The sequence below is a fragment of the Phacochoerus africanus genome, chromosome 10 (assembly GCF_016906955.1).
Source record: "Phacochoerus africanus isolate WHEZ1 chromosome 10, ROS_Pafr_v1, whole genome shotgun sequence".
Lineage (NCBI taxonomy): Eukaryota > Metazoa > Chordata > Mammalia > Artiodactyla > Suidae > Phacochoerus > Phacochoerus africanus.
Window position 1 is genome coordinate 109,429,931 of NC_062553.1, and position 22,158 is coordinate 109,452,088.

Sequence of the window (22,158 nt, forward strand, 5' to 3'; positions counted from 1 at the left end):
AGACTTTGAAAAACTTATGGTTTCCAAATGAGACAGGTTGGGGGGGTGGGGAAATGCACTGGGGGTTTGGGATGGAAATGCTATAAAATTAGGGGATGATGATCATTGTACAACTATAAATGTAATAAAATTCATAGAGTAATAAAAAAACAAAAGTCCTAATACCCTAAACAAACAAACAAACAAACCAGAAAATGTGTGAAACGAATCATAAACTCTCAAAGCACAACATTCTCTCAAAATTATATCAGGATTGTAACCACAGTTGATTCCCTTAAAAATTCCATGCATTCATGATTTTAAGTAAAAACACAGACAAAACTTCATAGATTTAAAAACAAAAAAAACTTACAAGGAGAGAAAAATAGCTTTTTTGAAAAATCCTCTTGTATACATTGTACAAGTGTGGAAACATTATTTAAAGTGGTCAAGTTACAGTGAAATATAGTGAAATATAAATACAGAGTATATAAGTAAAACAAGAAAAGTAATTTTAAATTTGATGACAGAAGAAAATCTGTAGGTTTCAAAGGATGGTGGAAAATTTAAAACTAAGAAATATTACAAGAGGAATGAACTGACAATTTCGTAGGATTCAGGAATAACTTGCTAGCTGGATAGCATATTTTTTAAAACACAGCAAACAGGTGATATGTTGTGTATTTTAAGAACTGAAGAGGTGGCGGAAGGATGGAATTAGAAATTCAAAGGAAGGGAAAGCCGGGGATGGTTAAAAACAATGAGTGGGTGTGGAATGGGGCTCCTTCATGACAAGTCAAAGGCAGGGATACAAAAAGAGAAAAAGAACTTGGAACAGAGTAAAACAATTTGCTTACAGAATTTCCCCCAACAGACTCTTGTGTATAGATCAGGAGAAAGGGAAATATACATTGGTTGCCAGATAAATAGGGGAAAGGAGATGTGCCATCCTTAGGCTCCTGCCTCCTTTAAAGGGACCTCCTCTGGCTGAGCAGGGCAGGGGATCCAGAGGGCCAAGAGGACATGTTCATCCCCTTCCTGCAGCTCTTCTGCTTCCAGACCACACCCCAGATATGCAGCTCCCCAGAACCCCTGCCCCCACAGCCCCAAGTGTCCTTCCAGAACTGGCTCCGACTTTTTCCCCTTAAATGGCAAAAAAGAATTTTGCAGATATGATTAAGTTAAATTTCTTGAGATTGGGCGATTATCCTGGATTATCCAGGTGAGTTTGATGGACTCACAAAAGCTTTTTATAAGAGGGAGGCTGGAGGTCAGAGAGGAGAGTAGTTACTATGCTGCCTCTCACTTACAGCCTCAGTGTGAACCTGAAGTGCCAACACCTTGGTTTTAGCTCTGTAGGACTGATTTCAGACTTCAGACTTCCACAATTATAAAAGAATAAATGTGTGTTATTTGGAGCAACTGAATCTGTCATAATTTGTTATAGCAGCAACAGGAGTCTAATACACACTCTTAGAGTTGTTTGTGAGGGAGGGTGGAAGTAGGACACAGAAGAGCTTGATGATACAGTTTGGCATCTATATCCCTACATATGATGCCCTTGTGATGTAGATGGTGCCAGAAATGGGCATAAGAGAACAGCCAGGGGCCAGGGGCCAGGGGCCAGAATCAGCCCCAATCTTGCATGGAAGGAACTCGAAGGTTTCCAAGAAGTCTAAATTTGGACCTGCCATATTGTTAGAATGTTACATATATCAAAGTAGAAGCATAGGAGATATTTGATAGTTTATTAGCTTGATACATAGTGAATTTAAAAAATATACTGTATGTGGAACTCTTTTGCACTCTTGTCCTGGCCCCTGCAAGCGTTAATGTGGGCTAGAGTAATAGAGAAAGAAAAGGGGAAAATATCAAGGCTGACAACATACAGTACCTAGAAAGGAAAGGGCAGTGACAGACAAATGTCCAGGATCCAAATGTTCAGGATCTGAGTTAGAGAGCACCATGAATAGCATTTGTTCTTTGTGCCACAACCTCAGGATGCCAGGCTTTCCAGCAGAGTAGGAAGAGATAGGAAGAACCATAAGAACACAAAGGACTTATGGAACTTATGCTATATGCCATTCACTGTGAGAAATGCTTTTACTGTATCATTTCAAATTACTGTGACCACATGGTCTGGTTTGCCCAAAACAGTCTAATTTTATGCATAGTATCGTGGAGTAATTATTAATAGTCTCAGTTCAGATGATAAACTAAATGGCCAAATACCATCACTAATACTTAGAATAGTGTTATAATCTTGGTATTATTATCTCCACTTGAAATAAGGTAGCTGAGGCTCAAACATTTAGGTAACTTGGCCAAAGTCTCAAAGCTAATAAGTGAACTGGAAGTGACAGAGAGGAGCCAATTCATGGACAGCTTTCTTACCTGTAAAGAAGCTGGGACTTAACTGTGGATGTGTGGTCCTCAGCCTGGCTATGTGATAGAATCTCCTGTGGAAACTTGTAAGAACATCTAGGGACCACCATCCCCCTTCTTGCATTGAAGTCTTCATACATGAGGCCAAAGTCCATGCATTTTTGAAAAAGTTCAATTTTTTAAAACTACCTGAAGTGCTTTCTTATAGGTGATGTAGAACCAGTGAATGGTTTTAAGCAGGGATCACATTTGCATTTCGGAAAGTTCACTCCGGACCACAGATGCCTTGGTTTGGAATGGCAGGAGACAAGGATGGAAGTAAGGGGTTAATCAGCTTTTGCAATATTTGCAATAGTGTATTTAAAAGATGAAGGCAATACCTTGGCTAAGACAACACCTTGGCTAGAAGGAGGGGGAGCTATTTACTGCTACCAAACATAAGAAGGAAAAAGGCAATAAAGATTTATTACAGGTCCTAAAAATGTGGGCAATTATCTTTCCTTCACTTAATGATGCTATTTAACAAGAAATAGTCTACCAGAAATGTGACACATGCTTCTGGGTAACAGACAGGGCACGGCAGCATTTTAACAGCACTGTAAATTGTAGAAGGAAGCTTTTATCTTCACACATAAATAGGCTGACAACACAGGATTATGGTCCCTGTGTCTATGCATCCAAGTGTTTTCCAATATATTATGTCACCATGTTTTTCTAAAATAGTCTGGCTGTAGGTAGTATGGAAGTATATGTGTTTCCTCCTTGTTGGCCGGAAAAAGTCAAATATCCAGAAGCCAGGTTGATTCTGGAGGGTACGAATGAGCACAGCATGGTTTATTCTTAGAGTCGTTCAGTATGACCAATAGGTGCTTCTGCCAACTGGTTATTAACTATTTTGAACATTATTCCTCTCCATAGCAAATTATTAATTATTTGTCATTCATTTATATTAAGTCACCAAAACTGTGCTTGGTGAGTCTTCACTGCTAGGCGTTGTGCTCACCTTTACCGATTCAGAGATGAATGGCCTAGTCAGCAAACTACTATATTATAGTACAGTGAACACATATGTAGTTTCTTAAAAAAAAAAAAAAAAGTTCTGTGTTGGATATAAGGAGGACATAAAGGACAGAATTCAACTGGATAAAAAAATTACATCTGAAGGAACCACTGGGAGTGACACTCTGAAGACACTGGGAGTGATTGGGTTTGAGCTAAGATATGAAAGCGCTGCATTTAGGCACAGAAGCAGGAAAACGATTTCAAACAGAGGGAAGTCTGCAAAAAGAGCAAAGACTGAGTATATATAAGGATCTTCGGGAAATTCAATGTGACTAGTGGGGAGAGGGGGACAGGGATCAGCCCCCAGCCACCACTGCTAAGGAGTCTGAATTTTATTCTGAAGTCTCCAGAACCATGGGATGGTTTTAAGCAGAGGCTTAATGTGGTCACATTTGCATTTTAAAGAGATTAGTTTGCCAGGATGGGAAGGATAAATTAGAAAATGGCCAGAGTGGAGTCTGGAAGAGTAGAAAGAAGGTTTTTTGTAATCATTCAGATGAGAAGAGAGGATTAGAAATATTAATATGATTTTGAGATTTTGAAATGTCATTTGGCATTCATGTATTTATATTCCACTTAAAGATTAGAAGTAGTTTCAGTCTGCATGATTAGTCATTGGTAATATTTCTCAGATTTATTAAAAAGTTATAACACATTTCTTTAAATCCAGAAATTGTGTCATATGAGAGAATTCAAATATGCTTAATATTACCTAAAATGTTTTTCCTACTTTCATGAGTGATGTAACAATGAACCAGCAATCAGGGTTTAGCCATTGGAGAGAATTTTTTTTCGGTAATTGGATTATCTGGGGGAATTGAATGAACTCCACATGAGCTGATAATCTTCCTATCCAATGTAGATTTACACAGGTTGGGGAACATTTTAAAGTAAATCTATTGATACTTGCATGTCATCTCAAAGAAATTACACACAGACAAATAATGTAAATGTGAGAAGTAATGAATGGTTTAGTATCAATGTTTTGGATAAGGATCAAAACTCTAAGAATTCTCAGTATTATCAATTTTTTAAAGATCTTAACTTTTCAGACCTAATTTTGCCAGAACATAGAACCTTATTCTTCTATGACACAAATTAAGATTTATCAGTTGGGTGACTTGAAATGACTGATGATATAAAATTACTTTTAACACAAAAATCAATGTTACTATTCAACTCAAAATGTCTTTTTTAAAAAATGAGATATAATTGACACATAACATTTTATTAGTTTCAGGTACACAACAAAATGATTTAATGTTTGTACATATTGAGAAATGCATATGTTTTCTTGTGACGGAGACTTCCAAAAAAAGGTCTTTTTTTAAATAGCACAAATTTATTCTAACATTTCTTACCTTGGCACTGGATTAGGTATTTTCAGAGCAACAAATATGGACATTATATTGTTCCTACCCTCAAAGGTGTAAACTATTACAGAATTCACCAACTACACATATACAGAATCCTCTATAGCTCAAGACATACTATAACTGCCAAAAGAGAGGCATGAATAAAAGGCTATCAGAGCACTAAGGAGTTAGAAACTGCTACCAAGAAGGAAGGTATCTTTGCCCAAGCACACAAACCTGAGAGGAAATTAGGAGGTCTTAATGAAATCAGGACGGCAGACCTTGAGAAAGTAAAATATCCTTTGCTGTTTTTTTCTATTCTTGTTTCATTCCCCCTGTCTCCAAAGAGATGTGGTCTTTGTGGGAAAAGTCTGAGTGTATTTGCTGAGGGCGTATATTACACTTGGGAAATTCTGTTCTTTAAGCCTAATACTGAGTCTAATGAATTAAAAAACAAAAACAAAAAAAAAAACCTGCAAGTAAAAGCGAATTTAAGAATGCATCTTGAGGAGTTCCTGTCAGGGCTCAGTGGTTAACCAACCTGACTGGTATCCATGAGAATTCGGGTTTGATCCTTGGCCTCGATCAGTGGGTTAAGGACCCAGCATTGCCATGAGCTGTGGTGTAGGTTGCAGATGCGGCTCAGATCCTACATTGCTATGGCTGTGGCTTAGGCCCGCAGCTGTAGCTCCAATTTGACCCCTAACCTGGGAACCTCCATATGCTGCGGGTGCAGCCCTAAAAAGACAAAAAAGGAAAAAAAAAAAAAGAATGCACCTTGAAAAGAATTCTTATAGGTCTTAAAAATTTTTTTTTTTTAATTTAAAGATCTTTAACTCAGACTGGTAACACAGAAAACTTCATGTATAACATATTACCACCCAGCTCAAGATAGACTTTAGGTAATTTCATAGATCAATTGTGAACTAAAAGAGTAGATATGAATTATAGAAATTTCAGATGGTGTATAAATTAATGTCTTTGTAACTGCTCATTGCTAGTTTATGTGTTCTTACCTTTAGTTCCATGCTGCTAAAATTATTAATATTTCAGTAATTAACAGAAATTGCCCTATTTTTCGAGATGAAAATGATTTTGCTAAAAGGAGACATCATTTTATAGTTGAGGAAATGTTAACCCAGAGACTGAGTGAATTGCCAAGTGGGCTGGCCAGCTACAGAGATTAAGGACAGAAAAGGCAGCTAGAAGGAAGTAAATGGACACAGCAGAGGCCAGGTACTTGGATATTTTTTCCTACCCATCTTTCAGGCCTTGACACAAGGGTCACGCTCTCTGAGAAACTTCATTCACTACCCATAACAATGCTTAGCACATAGTAGGTATTCAATAGATATTTCTTAAATAGATGAGCACATAAAGTGGAATAGGATCCTAGTTTCTTTTGAAGCCTGTGGTGGTTTAACACTATGTCTGCAAATTATTTGGCACCCCTTCTAGAGGAGATTGAATTCCCTTCTTGAATGTGGGCCAACTTAGTAATTTGCTTCCAGTGCACGGATTACAGTAGAACTGATGGTGTGACTCCTGAGGCTGGAGTTGAAAGTCACTGCCCTATCATCTAGGTCTCTCTTGGGTCACCTGCTCTGGAGGAAATGAGCTACCATGTCATGTTGATGTTCAAGGGGCCTGTGGAAAGACTCATGGGAGAAGGGACCAAGACCTTGCACTAACCACTAGCTCCAACTTGTCAGCTATGTGAAAAAACTACTGCAGAGTGAAGCCTCCAGCTCCAAGAAAGCCTTCAGCTGGCTCCAGCCCTGGTCAGCTTCTGCACTACAGCCTCATAAGAGATGCAGGGCCCTAATTTCAGAGCTAAGCTACTACCGAATTCCTGATCCAGAGAGACTGTGACAATACTATATGTTTATTGCTGTTGTAAGCCACTATGTTCTGGGATAATTTAATAACTAACACAACATCCAACAAGCTCATTCATGATCTGGCTGCAGCCTACATTGCCGACCACACCTCTTACTGCTCTTCCTCTACGCTACTTCCTTTTTCTTTACAAAATAAATTCAGATCCTAAACAGTTTTGTTTTTTTTTTTTCCAAATTATTTAGTCACCTAACTCTCTTCAAACGCTATCTAACCTAGAAACTCTGAAAATAAAATGTTAAACACAACTGCTCTGCTTGATGTTGAAAAGTGATAACTACTCAGCAATATCTGAACATTGCTAGCCCAATCTACCAGGACAATGGCTTATAAACTCTATCGTGCTCCAGGGATGTACATCAGGGATCCTTCTAGCAGAATGTTGAGTTTTAAGAGCTCTCACTGACTGAAAACACAAAGACAAAGCAGCCTAACACGGTAGCCATACATTACCTTTCTTTTAGTATTTTGCAGTTGGAAAAGATACAGTCTTTCCGAGAATAGGAAAAATGAGTGAAGGAGGTAGGTTGTACATATTTGCCGAGATAGAGCAATCTATATCTGAGAGAGTTTGAAAACTGCAGCTTTAAATATTTATAATACCCCTAATTCCATGTGCCACTTGCCAGTTAATAAGAACATTACGTGCACTCTCTATATCTACTGGAAAACTCATCAACAAGTTACACAATCAATCCCAACAGTAGAAAATGGGAACAGTTATGGATAGCTGTGGATTTGAACCTAACAAAAGTAGACTCTCCCTTTTGATAAAACCTTCAGTCTTTTGCAGGAAGGTCTGGATTAAGATCTAGGGTTTTTTTTTTTTTTCCCCCCACAGAGCAGAATTCTTTAGCAGCTAGGACATTCTAGGGGGCTCTTTGTCATACACCAGTTAGCACTGGTTGGGAATCACTGCTATAGTTTCTATCCCAGATACTACATATATTCTTCTTTTTTTGAATTAGCATTATGAGAGATAAGGTTGGGAAGCATCCCCAAATTACTACACAGCCTTAAGGTCAGAATGATCCAAATTATTTCCTTAAATGTATTGTAAATGCACAGCTGCAAAGGATGTAAAAAACCAATGGGTACTAATTGTAGTCACGAAAATAAAGACTACTTTGTGTACTCTGGGGGTGTGCTCGAGGCAAAAGAACAAAAGATAAGATTAGACACTTGCTCAGTAGTTAGGAAGGCATTTTATTAATTAAAATGTCATACGAATTTTCTCTGGTAATCTGAATGTGACAATTCTTGACCAGGGTTAGGATATTATAAGTTATGCTAATCATCTTCTCTCCAAAGGCCCTCTTTAAAGGATTATAGCTCTACTATTAGATGCCATTAAAATGGTTAATGTACGAAATCTTTCTAGGAAGGTCAAACATTATGGGGTGTTTACTATGTCATTGTGTTTCATCCCCACCACTATGCTGTTAGGGCTATTTAAGACTCTGGCTCATCATCACTCACCCAGAGGCACACCCACAAGTGTTATGGTCAGAGCCTGAACCCTGAAGGACTCCAAACACGGTGCTCCTTCCACTCTCCTCAGCTGTCCCCTTCAACCGGGATCCAATTGCCTCCACTTTTCTCTAGTAATTGGACAAGTAGCCTTCTCCTAAGCTATTCACTAGAGATGACAGTATTGGAAATGTCATGACTTGCTGGATGAAGAGTGTCTAAGGGCATTTTTATTTTATTTTATTTTATTTTATCTTATTTTTTGGTCTTTTTGTCTAATTTTAGGGCTGCACCTGTGACCTATGGAGGTTCCCAGGCTAGGGGTTTAATCAGAGTTACAGCTGCTGGCCTACAACACAGTCACAGTAATGCCAGGTCTGAGCTGCATCTGCAACCTATATCACAGCTCATGGCAGTGCTGGATCCTTAACCCACTGAGCAAGGACAGGGATCAAACCTGGAACCTCATGGTTCCTAGTCGGATTCATTTCCACTGTGCCATGAGAGGAACTCCTAAGGGCACTTTTAGACATAAGAATTCTTCTGGTTTTTACTTCCAGTGACCAAGAAATGTAGAGTGGTGGTAGTGAGGAGAGATGAGGCTGGACACTTTCTATTATTTAACTTTAACAGCCCAGCGAAATAAATAATATAGCTCTATATGAATCAAGGAAATGAACATTCATAGGGATTCAGAAGCATGCCTAATGTTTCAGACCACTCTCAACATGGAGCTGGAATCTGTACCCACATAGAACTACTTCTAGAAATCTTGTCTTTTCTTCTACACTCATTTGCCCTATATTTTAGCAGCAAGTGTGACAGACAGTGTTTTATCATGTCTGGATACTACCAGCAATTGGAAACACCACTGAATATACTGTATTCCCATTGGGTCTACCATAATTATGACTTTCAGCTCCTCATAGATAAACTACTAAGAAAACACATGAACTTTTTACATATTTCAGGTTACCCCAGCAACACCCTGTCCACCAACCTGAACTAATTTTCCTAAAAACTATTTTCAACAAACTATTTTCCTACATTAATTGTCATCTTACAGACCATAATTAAAGATCAGTTTTCATAAACCATGGCTGAAGGTGAAGACCTTTTATATCCCCACCCACTGTCATATCAAGAACAAACCTTCAATGCATATTCTGATGCTGTTCTGGACCAGCTCGTCTCACCAGTATTTCTCCACTCACCAAGCTCGATTATACCTTCCCCCATTGCTGTAAATAACCGTTCTGTGTAGAAAGTCTGCTGTTTCAATTTCCCCTCTAAAGACCTTATCTCCTTTTCAATGCTGTGCTCGGATCCTCTGTGAATCTTTCACTAATAGAATTTAGCCAATTTCAACCTTCCTCTCTATAACACAGTCTATCCCATATAATTTAGTACCAGGAGTTCCCATCATGGCTCAGCGGTAATGGCACCCATGAGGACATGAGATCTATCCCTGGCCTTGCTCAGGGGGTTAAGGATCCAGCATTGCCCTGAGCTGTGGTGTAGGTTGCAGACACTGCTTGTATCTGGCATTGCTGTGGCTGTGGTGTAGGCCAGTGGCTACAGCTCTAATTCGACCCTTACCCTGGGAACTTCCATGTGCTGTGAGTGTGGCCCTAAAAAGACAAAAAAAAAAAAGTTAGTACCAAATCACCTACCATCTTCTGTTGTCTTTGTTTCTTATGTGCTTGTCTTGACTTTGCATGTAGCCTATATACTTTTTAGAAACAGCTTTCTGATTAACACCTGTTTAGAACTCTCCACAGCAATGAGAGCTCTTTTGAGTATACAGTAAGTATGCAATAAACAGCTTCTGATCAAGAGTTTACCTTAGATTTTGGACAAAAATCGATAACTTAGATTATGCCTTTCTCTTTTATTCGTTTAAAAGTTAAATTGAACAGGTGACGTACCACCAATTCATTCTACAAAGGAGCTGACGTGATGTTCTATTTACTTTCAATAACTCCAAAATATGTTGCTACTAGAGGTTCTCATACTAAGTGAAGTAAGTCAGAGAAAGATAAACACCATATGATATCACTTATATGTGGAATCTAAAATATGGCACAAATGAACCTGTATACAAAACAGAAGCAGACTCAAAGACATAGAGAACAGGCTTGTGGTTCCCAAGCGGGGAGCGGGGAGGAAGTGGGATGGACTGGGAGTTTGGGATTAGTCCATGCAAACTATTACCGTTAGAATGGATAAGCAGTGAGGTCCTACTGAATAGCACAGGGAACTATATCCAATCTCCTGAGATAAACTGTGATGAAAAATAATACAAAAAAAGAATGTAGAGGGAGGGAGTGGGATGGACTGGAAGTTTGGGGTTGGTAGATAGAAACTATTGCATTTGGAGTGGATAAGCAATGAGGTCCTGCAGTATAGCACAGGGAACTATATCCAATCACTTGTGGTGAAACATGATGGAGGATAATATAAGAAAAAGAATGTATATATATGTATAACTGGGTCACTTTGCTATACAGAAGAAATTGACAGAATAGTGTAAATCAAGTATAGCAAAAAAATTTTTTAAAAAGAATGTTTATATATATGTATGACTGAGTTACTATGCTGTATAGTAGAAATTGGTATCATATTGTAAATCAGCTGCACTTTGATAAAAAAATGGAAAACATTTATCTCCATGTTTTATTTTACGAAAATGAATAAATAACTCGTTACCTTGTTAAGCTATTACTGCATAATTTTATAGCTTATATTCTTGGATTCAAAAACAAAAAATGAGAAGTAAAATGAATTTTTCAATAACCACAGGAAAAGCAAATGAATTTTTAAAGAAATTAAACAATATTTTAAAAATGAGGAAAGCAATTAATTTTTAAATGGAATTCCCAAGATACAGTAGTAGGTATTTGTTGATGCTGACCCAGGATCCTTCCTCTTTTTTAAAAGCATTCTGGTTTTTCCTTAAAAGATATGTCCTTCTCCATATAGTTCATGTAATTCCAACAAAGCTGAACTTCTCTCCTCATCTTCCAGCTCTAGGAAGAGCATCAGATGTCTTTAGCCAATCAAAATGCACCATTTTTTTTCCTACAATGACTGGTTCAAGTTTGGGCAAGAGACATAAGATGGTCCAATGAGTCAAACTCAGGATTCTTTTCAGGAAAGCTGGGACCAAGTTCCCTTATTTTAGTTCTGAACAAGTAAATGTCTGGCTCTACTCTTAGGTCCACATAGGTAGCCATCCTGGAATAAAGCTGGCACTGCAGAAATCAGCAAAAACAAAGAATCTGAGCTCTTGGCTATGAATAACAACAAAAAATAATCTAGTACTAGTACTTAACCTTATCTATTTGAATGCAGTATTCATGAAAATCAAGAATGTCTCTTTTTACCTGCACATCTATGGTCAGTTAATTTACGACAAAGGAGGCAAGAATATACAATGGAGAAAAGACAGTCTCTTCAATAGGTGGAGCTAGGAAAACTGGACAGCTACATGCAAAAGAATGAAATTAGAATATTCTTGGAGTTCCCGTCGTGGTGCAGTGGTTAACGAATCCGACTAGGAACCATGAGGTTGCGGGTTCGGTCCCTGCCCTTGCTCAGTGGGTTAACGATCCGGCGTTGCCCTGAGCTGTGGTGTAGGTTGCAGATGAGGCTCGGATCCCTCGTTGCTGTGGCTCTGGTGTAGGCTGGCGGCTAGAGCTATGATTAGACCCCTAGCCTGGGAACCTCCATATGCCGCAGGTGCGGCCCAAAGAAATAGCAAAAAAACAAAAAATAAATAAATAAATTTATATAAAAAAAAATACCATACGCAAAAATATACTCAAAATGGATTAAGGACCTAAATATAACACTGGATACTATAAAACTCTTGGAGGAAAACATAAGCAGAATACTCTCTGACATAAATCACAGCAATATCTTCTCAGATCCACTTCCTAGAGTAATGAAAATAAAAACAAAAATAAGCAAATGGAACCTAATTAAACTTAAAAGCTTTTGCACAGCAAAGGAAACCATAAACAAATGAAAAGACAACCCACAGAATGGAAGAAAATATTTGCAAATGAAGTGACCAACAAGGGATTAATCTCCAAAACATACCAACAACTCATGCAGCTCAATATTAAAAAAAAAAACCCACAATCAAAAAATAGGCATAGTACATAAATAGACATTTCTTCAAAGAAGACATACAGATGGCAAAAAAAAAACCAAACAAACCAAAAACCCAACCATAGAAAGATGCTCAACATTGCTCATTATTAAAGAAATACAAATCAAAACTACAGTGAGGTATCACCTCACACCAGTCAGAATGGCCATGATCAAAAATCTATAAAAAATAAATGCTGGAGAGGGTATAGAAGAAAAGGAACCCTCCTGCAATTAGTGGGAATGCAAACTGGTAAAACCACTGTGGAGAACAGTATGGAGATTCCTTAAAAAATTAAATATAGAACTAATGTATGATCCAGCAATCCTCCTCCTGGGCATCTACCCAGAGAAAACAGTAATTCAAAAAGATACATGAACCCCATTTTCCAGTGCAGCACTATTTACAATAGCCAAGACATGGAAGCAATCCATATGTCCATCAATAGAGGACTGGATTAAGAAGATGTGGCACATATATACAATGGAATATTACTCAGCCATGAAAAGAATGAGATAATGCCATTTGCAGCAACATGGATGGATTTAGAAATTATCATACTAAGTGCAGTCAGACAGAGAAAGACAACTATCACATGAGATCACTAATATGTGAAATCCAACAAAAAAATCATTCAAAAGAGCTTACGAAACAGAAACAGACCCAAAGATTTTGAAAACAAATTCATGGTTACCAAAGGGGGAATGTAAGACAGGAGGGATAAGTTAGGGGGTTGGAACTGACATGTACACACTACAATATATAAAATAGGTAACAAGGACCTGCTGGATAGCACAGTGGTACTTACTCAATACTGCATAATAACCTATATGGGAAAAGAATCTGAAAAAGAATGGATATACGCATATGTATAACTGATTTACTTTGCTATACACCTAAAACTAACACATCTTTCTAAGTCAACTATACTCCAGTAAAAAAAAAAAAACATTTAATGGATGTTTTTTATTTATTTGTACTTCAACTTATAAATGAACCAGTCACACTGGCACTATTATGATGTAGCAAAATACCAAACATCTTTCCACAAATACTAGGGTGATAACAAATGAGTGATTGCAGTAAAAGGGGCAGAGGAAATCAGTGAAGCACATGGTAGGGTTAAAAACCCTTCACCTTAACAGGTAAATAAAATTTATTTTAATAAATAGATATAAGAGCAAAAAAGTCACTTTTTTATTTACCCAAATATGAGGTAAGTTTTTTCTTATTTGCAATTGAAGGCAAGCTAGGTGATACAGACATCTATATTAAAATATAGATTATACTGCCATTAGTTTAAAGACAGCATTTTCCAGGAAATCCGGAATATTACAAGGTGTATGGCAGAAATAAAGGCATTAATAGGATGCAATGTACAACGTGATGACCATATTTAACTGTATGGAATAGAGAAAAGTTGTTAAGAGAGTAAATCCTATGAGTTCTCAATACAAGGAGAAAAGTTTTTGAACTCTTTTCTTTCTTTTTTTCTTATATGTATATAGAAAGATGCATGGTAGCTGAACCTATGTGGTAATCATTTCACAATATACGTAAATCAAACTATCATGATATACCCCTTACTTATACAGTCACATCCGCCAATTATCTCAATGAAACTGGAAAAATACAAATATACATGGACTTTAAAGAATGAGGTGAAACTACAAAAAAGCAAGTGGATCATTTTCAGTAAAGAGATACATTTGTTCTTCCGAGCAAATGAGCTTTTAAAACACTTTTGTTCTGTGTGAGTAGCAAATCCAAAATAAGGTACTCAGAGGCAGGTTTTCTTCTGTTAGTATTTTTGCACATATAATGCTAACTTTTACCTCAGTTGTTGAGAGAACTGGCAAGTTTATCTGCCCCTGAATTAAATGCTTTCTCACTATATCACACAAAGTTTTATAATGATCTATATATGTTGTATATGCAATAAATAATTTTAATGATTAAAAACTAAAATGATGAAAACACTATTTCAGAAAGATACATGCACCTCAATCTTCATGTAGCACTATTTACAATCACCAGGATATGGAAGCAATCTAAATGTCCATTGACAGACCAAACAGATAAAGAAGATGTGTTTTATATATATATATAATGTATATTACATACATATACTCACACAATGGAATGTTAGCCATAAAAAAGTTTGAAATTCTGCCATTTGCAACAACATGGATGGCTAGAGAATATTATGTCTAGTGAAATTAGTCTGACAAAGACAGATGTCATAAAATATCACTGATATGTGGTATCTAGAAAATAAACAAATGTATATAACAAAACAGAAACCACCTCATAGATATAAAAAACAAATGAATGTTTACCAAAGGGGAGAGAGAAGTGGGGAGGGGAAAATTAGGGGTATGGGATTCAGAGACACAAACGACTATATATAGACTAGATAAGTAATCGGGACATATTGCATAGCACAGAGAATTATAGCCATTATCTTGTAATAACTTTTAATGGAGTATAATCTGTAAGAATAGTGAATTGCTATGCCATGCATCTGAAACTAATATAATATTGTAAATCGACTCTACTTCAATTAAAGAAGAGCGTTAAAAAAACCTAAAATGAGGAGTTCCCATCGTGGCACAGTGGTTAACGAATCCAACTAGGAACCATGAGGTTGCGGGTTCGGTCCCTGCCCTTGCTCAGTGGGTTAACGATCCGGCGTTGCCGTGAGCTGTGGTGTAGGTTGCAGACGCGGCTCAGATCCCGTGTTGCTGTGGCTCTGGCGTAGGCTGGTGGCTACAGCTCCGATTCAACCCCTAGCCTGGGAACCTCCATATGCTGTGGGAGCGGCCCAAGAAATAGCAACAACAACAAAAACAACAAAAAGACAAAAAAAAAAACCCTAAAATGAAATGTGCCAATGTTTTGCCTTGACCAGTTTCTAGAGAAGTAATAAAAATGCCTCGGTATCAGAGAGAAAACTTTAACATAAATTTAATTAATATTTGAATATTGAAATTAAGTGGAAATTAACTCTCTGGGACATTTAAAATTTTTCTAGATGTTCAAATTGTTAAACAACACAGATTACTCGGTTCAAATCTTCCATAGGCAATATAATTTACTTGGTACATGTAGCCAGTACTTGAAAAATGTGTATTTTTGAGCAGCTTCATAAATGACCCAGAAACTTAGAAGCAAGAAGCGATGTGTCACCTCCAAAAGCAAAAATACTGACTGCTGTGTACAGGTTCATGGTACTGAGAAAATTAAGTCAATAAAAATCGCGGTAAGGTGCTTTTATTTTCCCCCAACAGAGCAAAATCCACAAACCTAAAATAATTATTCTGAATTAGGCCATAGTACTGGCTTAATTGGTTACTGTTTTATTATTTTGAGGCTGATTAAATCGAAAAATGATCAAAGAATTCTGACTCATCAGATTAAAATGCTCAAAATAAGCTATAACACTTTAACTTCTCTCACATTATACAAGAAATGTAATGCTTACCAAATAGTCTTCTTATTTCTACCCAACTACTTTTGACAAAATAAAAAATCTGCTCCAAGCCTTTAAAAATACATCTAACATCAAAACACTCTATGGTTCATTTGGATCAACATATCTAAAGCCACATTTCTTGTAACCTTGTCAACAGCTGCAACTAGTAGACTTCGCTTTTTAAAAAAATATAGAAGGTATTTTTTTAAATGGCCCAAGCAGGCTTCCAGAAAGTTTAAATATTTAATGCAATGACATCATTGCTTCCTTTGGCAATGCCAATCATTTTTTGCCTCTTAATGATTAGAATACCTTGCATGCTAATTTGAAAATGAAACCATAGAGTTGAGAGCATGCAGACACACAAACACACTGACACATGCCATTGGAATTCAAACATTTTTTTCTTAATTTTCCCAAAGAAAAGGTTCCTTTTCTGTGATTCCAAAATATTTGCTGTAAGTTTTCTCAGTCACTCAACAGTGGTCACACTTACATTGCTATTTTTAATCTCTTGTCTGAATTTAACAATTTTGTATATAAGCAACATCTCAATTCCTAGTATATTAGACATATTATACCAACAGAAATTAGAAGAAGACCTAGGGATATAAACAGATCAGTAATGTTTGGATAACAGGATAGTAGGGCAATAAAAGTCTTAATATAGAACTCTTCCCTTACTGAGCACGATGTTTTATCTGTGTTCATATCCTTATCTAAGCTCTCTTAAAAGTTGCTAGGGAGTTAGAGCAGACAGTGCTCCCAGGCAGTGTAGAGACCAAGAAAGGAAATAGATTCATTAAAACAAACCTGCCCCAAGCAATACACTCAATATTCAACAGCTGCTCAACAGGTCTAGTGCACAACTTGCCAAAGATATAACCTCAAAGAATGAATAATGTCAACGTAATGGTCCCCAAACTCATGCAGACAACACATGACAAGTCATGTACCCGGACTTTGTGTTCTTTGGAGTTATATTTATATCTATCCTTTGAAATATATTCACATCCACACAGCATTTTAGGTTATTTCAAATACTTCATATATGCCAATAGTTTATACACACACACACACACACACACACACAATCAATAGTCAAGGTAAGGCTATAAAGGCCTTCTACAAACAAACTTTAGCTGCAGAAATCTAGTGGGGATAAGCAGAGCCCAGAATGAGCAGGGTCCAGTAACTGAACACTTGGAAAATTGAGAAGTGTGATACATGGTAGGAATGATCACATTTTTGGAAAAGGGAAATTTTCTGATTGCCATCTAGGATCTTGATTTCATACACAAGACAGGAAAACATGGAAGCTGGCTGTTTAAACATGCCTGAGGCTATTCCTGAGGCCTTGGGTGCATATACTTCAGAGGTAGATTCTTCACTGAATGGAGAGAGAGGCCTCATCCAGGGAAATGAGCTATCATTAGCATCTGAGGTGACAAGGTTGATTCATACTATTCCTGAAAACTGTGAGTGTGACATATCCTTACTGAGACAGAGGCTACCTTACTCCAACCTAGGGGTACTGAGAGCAACACTTTCCTTCAAAAAGTGTGTTCGGGAGTTCCCGTCGTGGCTCAGTGGTTAACGAATCTGACTAGGAACCATGAGGTTGCGGGTTTGGTCCCTGGCCTCGCTCAGTGGGTTAAGGATCCGGTGTTGCCTTGAGCTGTGGTGTAGGTTGCAGATGCGGCTTGGATCCTGTGTTGCTGTGGCTCTGGTGTAGACTGGCGGCTACAGCTCCGATTTAGACCCCTCGCCTGGGAACTTCCATATGCCTCGGAAGCAGCCCAAGAAATGGCAAAAAAAAAAAAAAAAAGACAAAAAAATAAAAATAAAATAAAATAAAATAAAATAAAAAATAAAGAGTATTCGATCTGCTTAAAAAGTTTGGGTGCATAGAGTTCTTGGTCTCAAAATAGAGAAACTACAATTTGTGGCCAAGTGATTTTGAGGAAAGATGTTCCACTTCAAAGCTCAGGATATAATTATGCCCCATCCATTCCTTATTCTCACATTAAAAAACAGATTTTAAGCAAAAACACATCCTGATAGCCCTGCCTGAATGTAGTGGCTTCAAAACATACCCAAAAAACAACCAACCAGCTGATCTGTTAGGTGTGTTTTTTGGAACCTGCCTAACAATTTTCAAGTCTGTTGAGATAATAGTTACTATTCTGCTTTCAAATGAAGATGCCTTAACAGATCTAACTGAAAAAGGGATAATTCCTAGCGTGTATTCTTAAGGCATCATCATTGCCATTGAACAGAATTATCTTTCGTTTTGTTATGTCAAGTGAATATTTATTAAATCATGAAAGCACGGAATCAGGTTGTTTGGATGTATGCATATTTAGAGGTCTAAAATTAGAATTTGCTTTGTCAATAGAGACAATGCTTTCCCTTCCTGATGCTATAAACTACCCTTCTTGAGAAAGTTTGTACTGTGTGAGATTGCTAGAAACGTCTTGAAGCTTTGGCCTCAAAGAGTTTCTAGTTACAAAATGAGAAGGTGACCAAAAAATCAGTAAAATAGTTTATGAAAATGTATATTGTTTTCATAATTTTCTCAGTAAACTGAACGATTATGACAAATATCAGAAATGAAGTATTGCTTTCAATAGTTCATTGAAATATTTTAAGACAAAAAAAATTGCTTGATTAGAGAAATCCTGTTTTTTCTCTTTCTGTTTAAACCAAATTGCTTGCCCCTTAAATAAGTAATATATTAACAGGCTGGGATTTAAAATATACCAAGAACTGGTAGGAAGAATAGTTTGGGTTAACAACTAAAAGAGGAAAAAACAGGATTTCTCTAATCAAGCAATTTTTTTGTCTTCAGCTTTCAAAATGTGTTTTTCACATGTAAGAAGATAAAAAGAAGAGCTTATTCCTTAAGTCATATTTAAGAAAATGTGTTAAATAAGTGCTGAGGTTAAAATATGTTATGTTAAAATAATGGAAAAGAGACGATTAATGATTAGATAAAGATAACATAAGAAAAAAGTGACACTTTCTAGTTTGGTTGTTTTAACTATCAAAAAGTTAACAAAACAGAGACCTTTTTTTTTTTGTTGTATTGCCAGTGCAAGAGCAGTGCTGGCATATGGTGTGTGTTCAGTGAATATACTCATTTCTCTCTCGCGCTATTTGTAGCAAGTGCTTTTTCTAATAATTCAGCTTCATGCCTTCTGCTCTGAACCTATATTGTACCAAGGAAAAGTTATATATTGCTCATCACTAAAGATGAAATTTTTCTACAATCTTTCCTCTACTCCCTGGTTCAGATAATAATGATCTCACAGCTCCAAAGGACAATCAGCCAAAGTAACAGATATTGTCCTCAACTGATCTCCAAACCATCTGTTATTTATTGAATAGCTTAAGTAAGGTGATAGCATTATATCTAGGGATGAGGATAATAGCCAACACTTATAATGCATTTAAAATGCAGTGTTCTAAGCACTTTATCGTTATACTTGCCCTGTTCAGTAAATACTACTATCCCTATCTTAAAGTTGGGGAAATGGAGTCACTGAGAGATTAAGTAACAAGCCCAAGGTCACACAAGTAGTAAGTAAAAGAGCAGAGCTTCAAAACTACAGACTACAGCATCTTTCATGAAGCCCTCATCTCTACATGTAGTTTTCCTGGATTAATTACACATATTTCATTGCCTTACTTCTCTTATTCAATAGAGCAGAATCTGTCTTGCTTCTGTGTTTGTCTGCACCTGGTGATGTCTTTATCTTGCGCTTCTAAAAAGACAAACCTTTGTTGTTTGGGATTTTAATGTCAAGGTTTTATTCTATTGCTGCTGTTCCTTTCTACTTGTGTTTTCAAGCAGCTATGTCATTTGAACTTAAAATTTTAAAGGGTTACAATTTAAAATATTGTACCAAGGATGTTCAGACAGAACACATGAGAAACTCTTGCACAGACAGTTAATAAATGTCTTTTGATGACATTTTTGCTTCCCCTGTGTTTCAATTCCTAAAAACCCCAAATTTTAAAGGGCAACTGTTTGGAAATGGAAAGATATGTACCTTCACAAGGGATATGATTTTGTGACCCTTTAAAATCATTAAACAAAAAAAATTTCCCAGTGATTTGAAAAGAACAGAAAATATAGTTAAAGTCAATTATGTAAGCATACTCTGATGAAGCTTTAACCTGTACTTCACAAATCTAATTTCACGTAAGATATTTAAAGTACTAACCTACCATTTTTATTATTTACTTATTTATTTATTTATTTAGTCTTTTTGCCCTTTCTAGGGCCACTCCCGCAGCATATGGAGGTTCCCAGGCTAGGGATCTAATTGGAGCTGTAGCCGCCAGCCTACGCCAAAGCCACAGCAATGCCAGATCCGAGGAGCCGCATCCGTGACTTACACCACAGCTCATGGCAACGCCAGATCCTTAATCCACTGAGCAAGGCCAGGGATGGAACCCTCAATCTCATGGTTCCTAGTTGGGTTCATTAACCACTGAGCCATGACGGGAATTCCTAATCTACCATTTTTAGATATGAAATTCATTACTTTGCATTAGTATTAATTTGGGGGGGGGGCTTTTTTATATATAATGATTTTTATTTTTTTCCATTATAACTGGTTTACAGTGTTCTGTCAATTTTCTGCTGTACAATATGGTGACTCAGTTACACATATGTGTATACATTCTTTTTCTCACATTATCATGCTCCATGATAAGCGACCAGACATAGTTCCCAGTGCTACACAGCAGGAGCTCATTGGTAATCCATTCTGCATCTATTAACCCCAAGCACCTCATCCATCCCAATCCCTCCCCCTCTCCCTTAGCAACCACAAGTCTATTCTCCAAGTCCATGATTTTCTTTTCTGTGGAAAGGTTTGTTTGTGCCAGATATTAGATTCCAAATATAGTGATATCATACAGTATTTTTCTTTCTCTTTCTGACTTACTTCACTCAATATGAGAGTCTCTAGTTCCATCCATGTTGCTGCAAATGGCATTATTTTGTTCTTTTTATGGTTGAGTAGTATTCCATTGTGTACATACACCACATCTTCCTAATCCAATCATCCGTCGATGGACATTTGAGTTGTTTCCATGTCTTGGCTATTGTGAATAGTGCTGCGATGAACGTATGGGTGCATGTGTATTTTTCACGGAATGTTTTGGCCAGATATATGCCCAAGAGTGGGATTTCTGGGTCATATGGTAGTTCTGTGAATAGTTTTCGAAGGTACCGCCATACTGTTCTCCATAGTGGTTGTACCAGCTTACATTCCCACCAATAGTGCAGGAGGGTTCCCTTTTCTTCACACCCCCTCCAGCATTTGCTACAGTGGACTTACAATGATGGCCATTCTGACTGGTGTGAAGTGGTATCTTGTGGAAGTTTTGATTTGCATTTCTCTAATAATCAGTTATGCTGAGCATTTTTTCATGCACTTGTTGGCCATCTGTACATCTTCCTTGGAGAAATGTCTAGTCAGTCTTTTGCCCATTTTTCCATTGTGGTGTTGGTGTTTTTGCTGTGAGGTTGTATAAATTGTTTGTATAGTTTAGAGATTAGAGCCTTGTCAGTTGCATCATTTGGAACTGTTTTCTCCCATTCTATGAGTTGTCTTTTTATTTTCTTTATTTTCTTTTTGGTTTCCTTTGCTACACACAAGCTTGTCAGTTTGATTAGGTAGGTCCCATTGCTTTATTTTTGCTTTTATTTCTGTTGCTTTGGGAGACTGATCATAAGGTTGATGTCAGAGAATGTTTTGCCTATGTTCTCTTCCAGGAGTTTGATGGTGTCTTGTCTTATATTTAAGTCTTTCAGCCATTTTGAGTTTATTTTGGTGCATGGTGTGAGGGTGTGTTCTAGTTTCAATGATTTGCATGCAGCTGTCCAGGTTTCCCAGCAATGCTTGCTGAATAGACTTTCTTTTTCCCACTTTATGTTCTTGCCTCCTTTGTCAAAGATTAATTGACCATAGGTGTCTGGGTTTATTTCTGGGTTCTCCATTCTGTTCCATTGGTCTGTATGTCTGTTTTGGTAGCAGTACCACATTATCTTGATGACTGTGGCTTTGTAATATTGCCTGAAGTCTGGGAGAGTTATGCCTCCTGCTTGGTTTTTGGTCCTCAGAATTGCTTTGGCAATTCTGGGTCTTTTGTGATTCCATATAAATGTTTGGATTGTTTGTTCTAGTTCTGTGAAAAATGTCATGGGTCATTGGATAGGGATTGCATGGAATCTGTAGATTGCTTTGGGTAATATGGCCATTTTTGCATTAATTTTTCCAACCCAAGAGCATGGAATATCTTTCCATTTCTTTATATCTTCTTTAATTTCCTTGATTAATGTTTTATAGTTCTCAGAATAT

At 37.1% G+C, this 22,158-nt stretch overlaps 1 protein-coding gene across 13 annotated transcripts in view; it reads right to left on the bottom strand.

The window, feature by feature from the left end:
• The window catches only part of ANK2 (ankyrin 2), a 722,246-nt gene that overhangs the window by 153,874 nt on the left and 546,214 nt on the right, over positions 1 to 22,158 (bottom strand). The window lies entirely within an intron of this gene.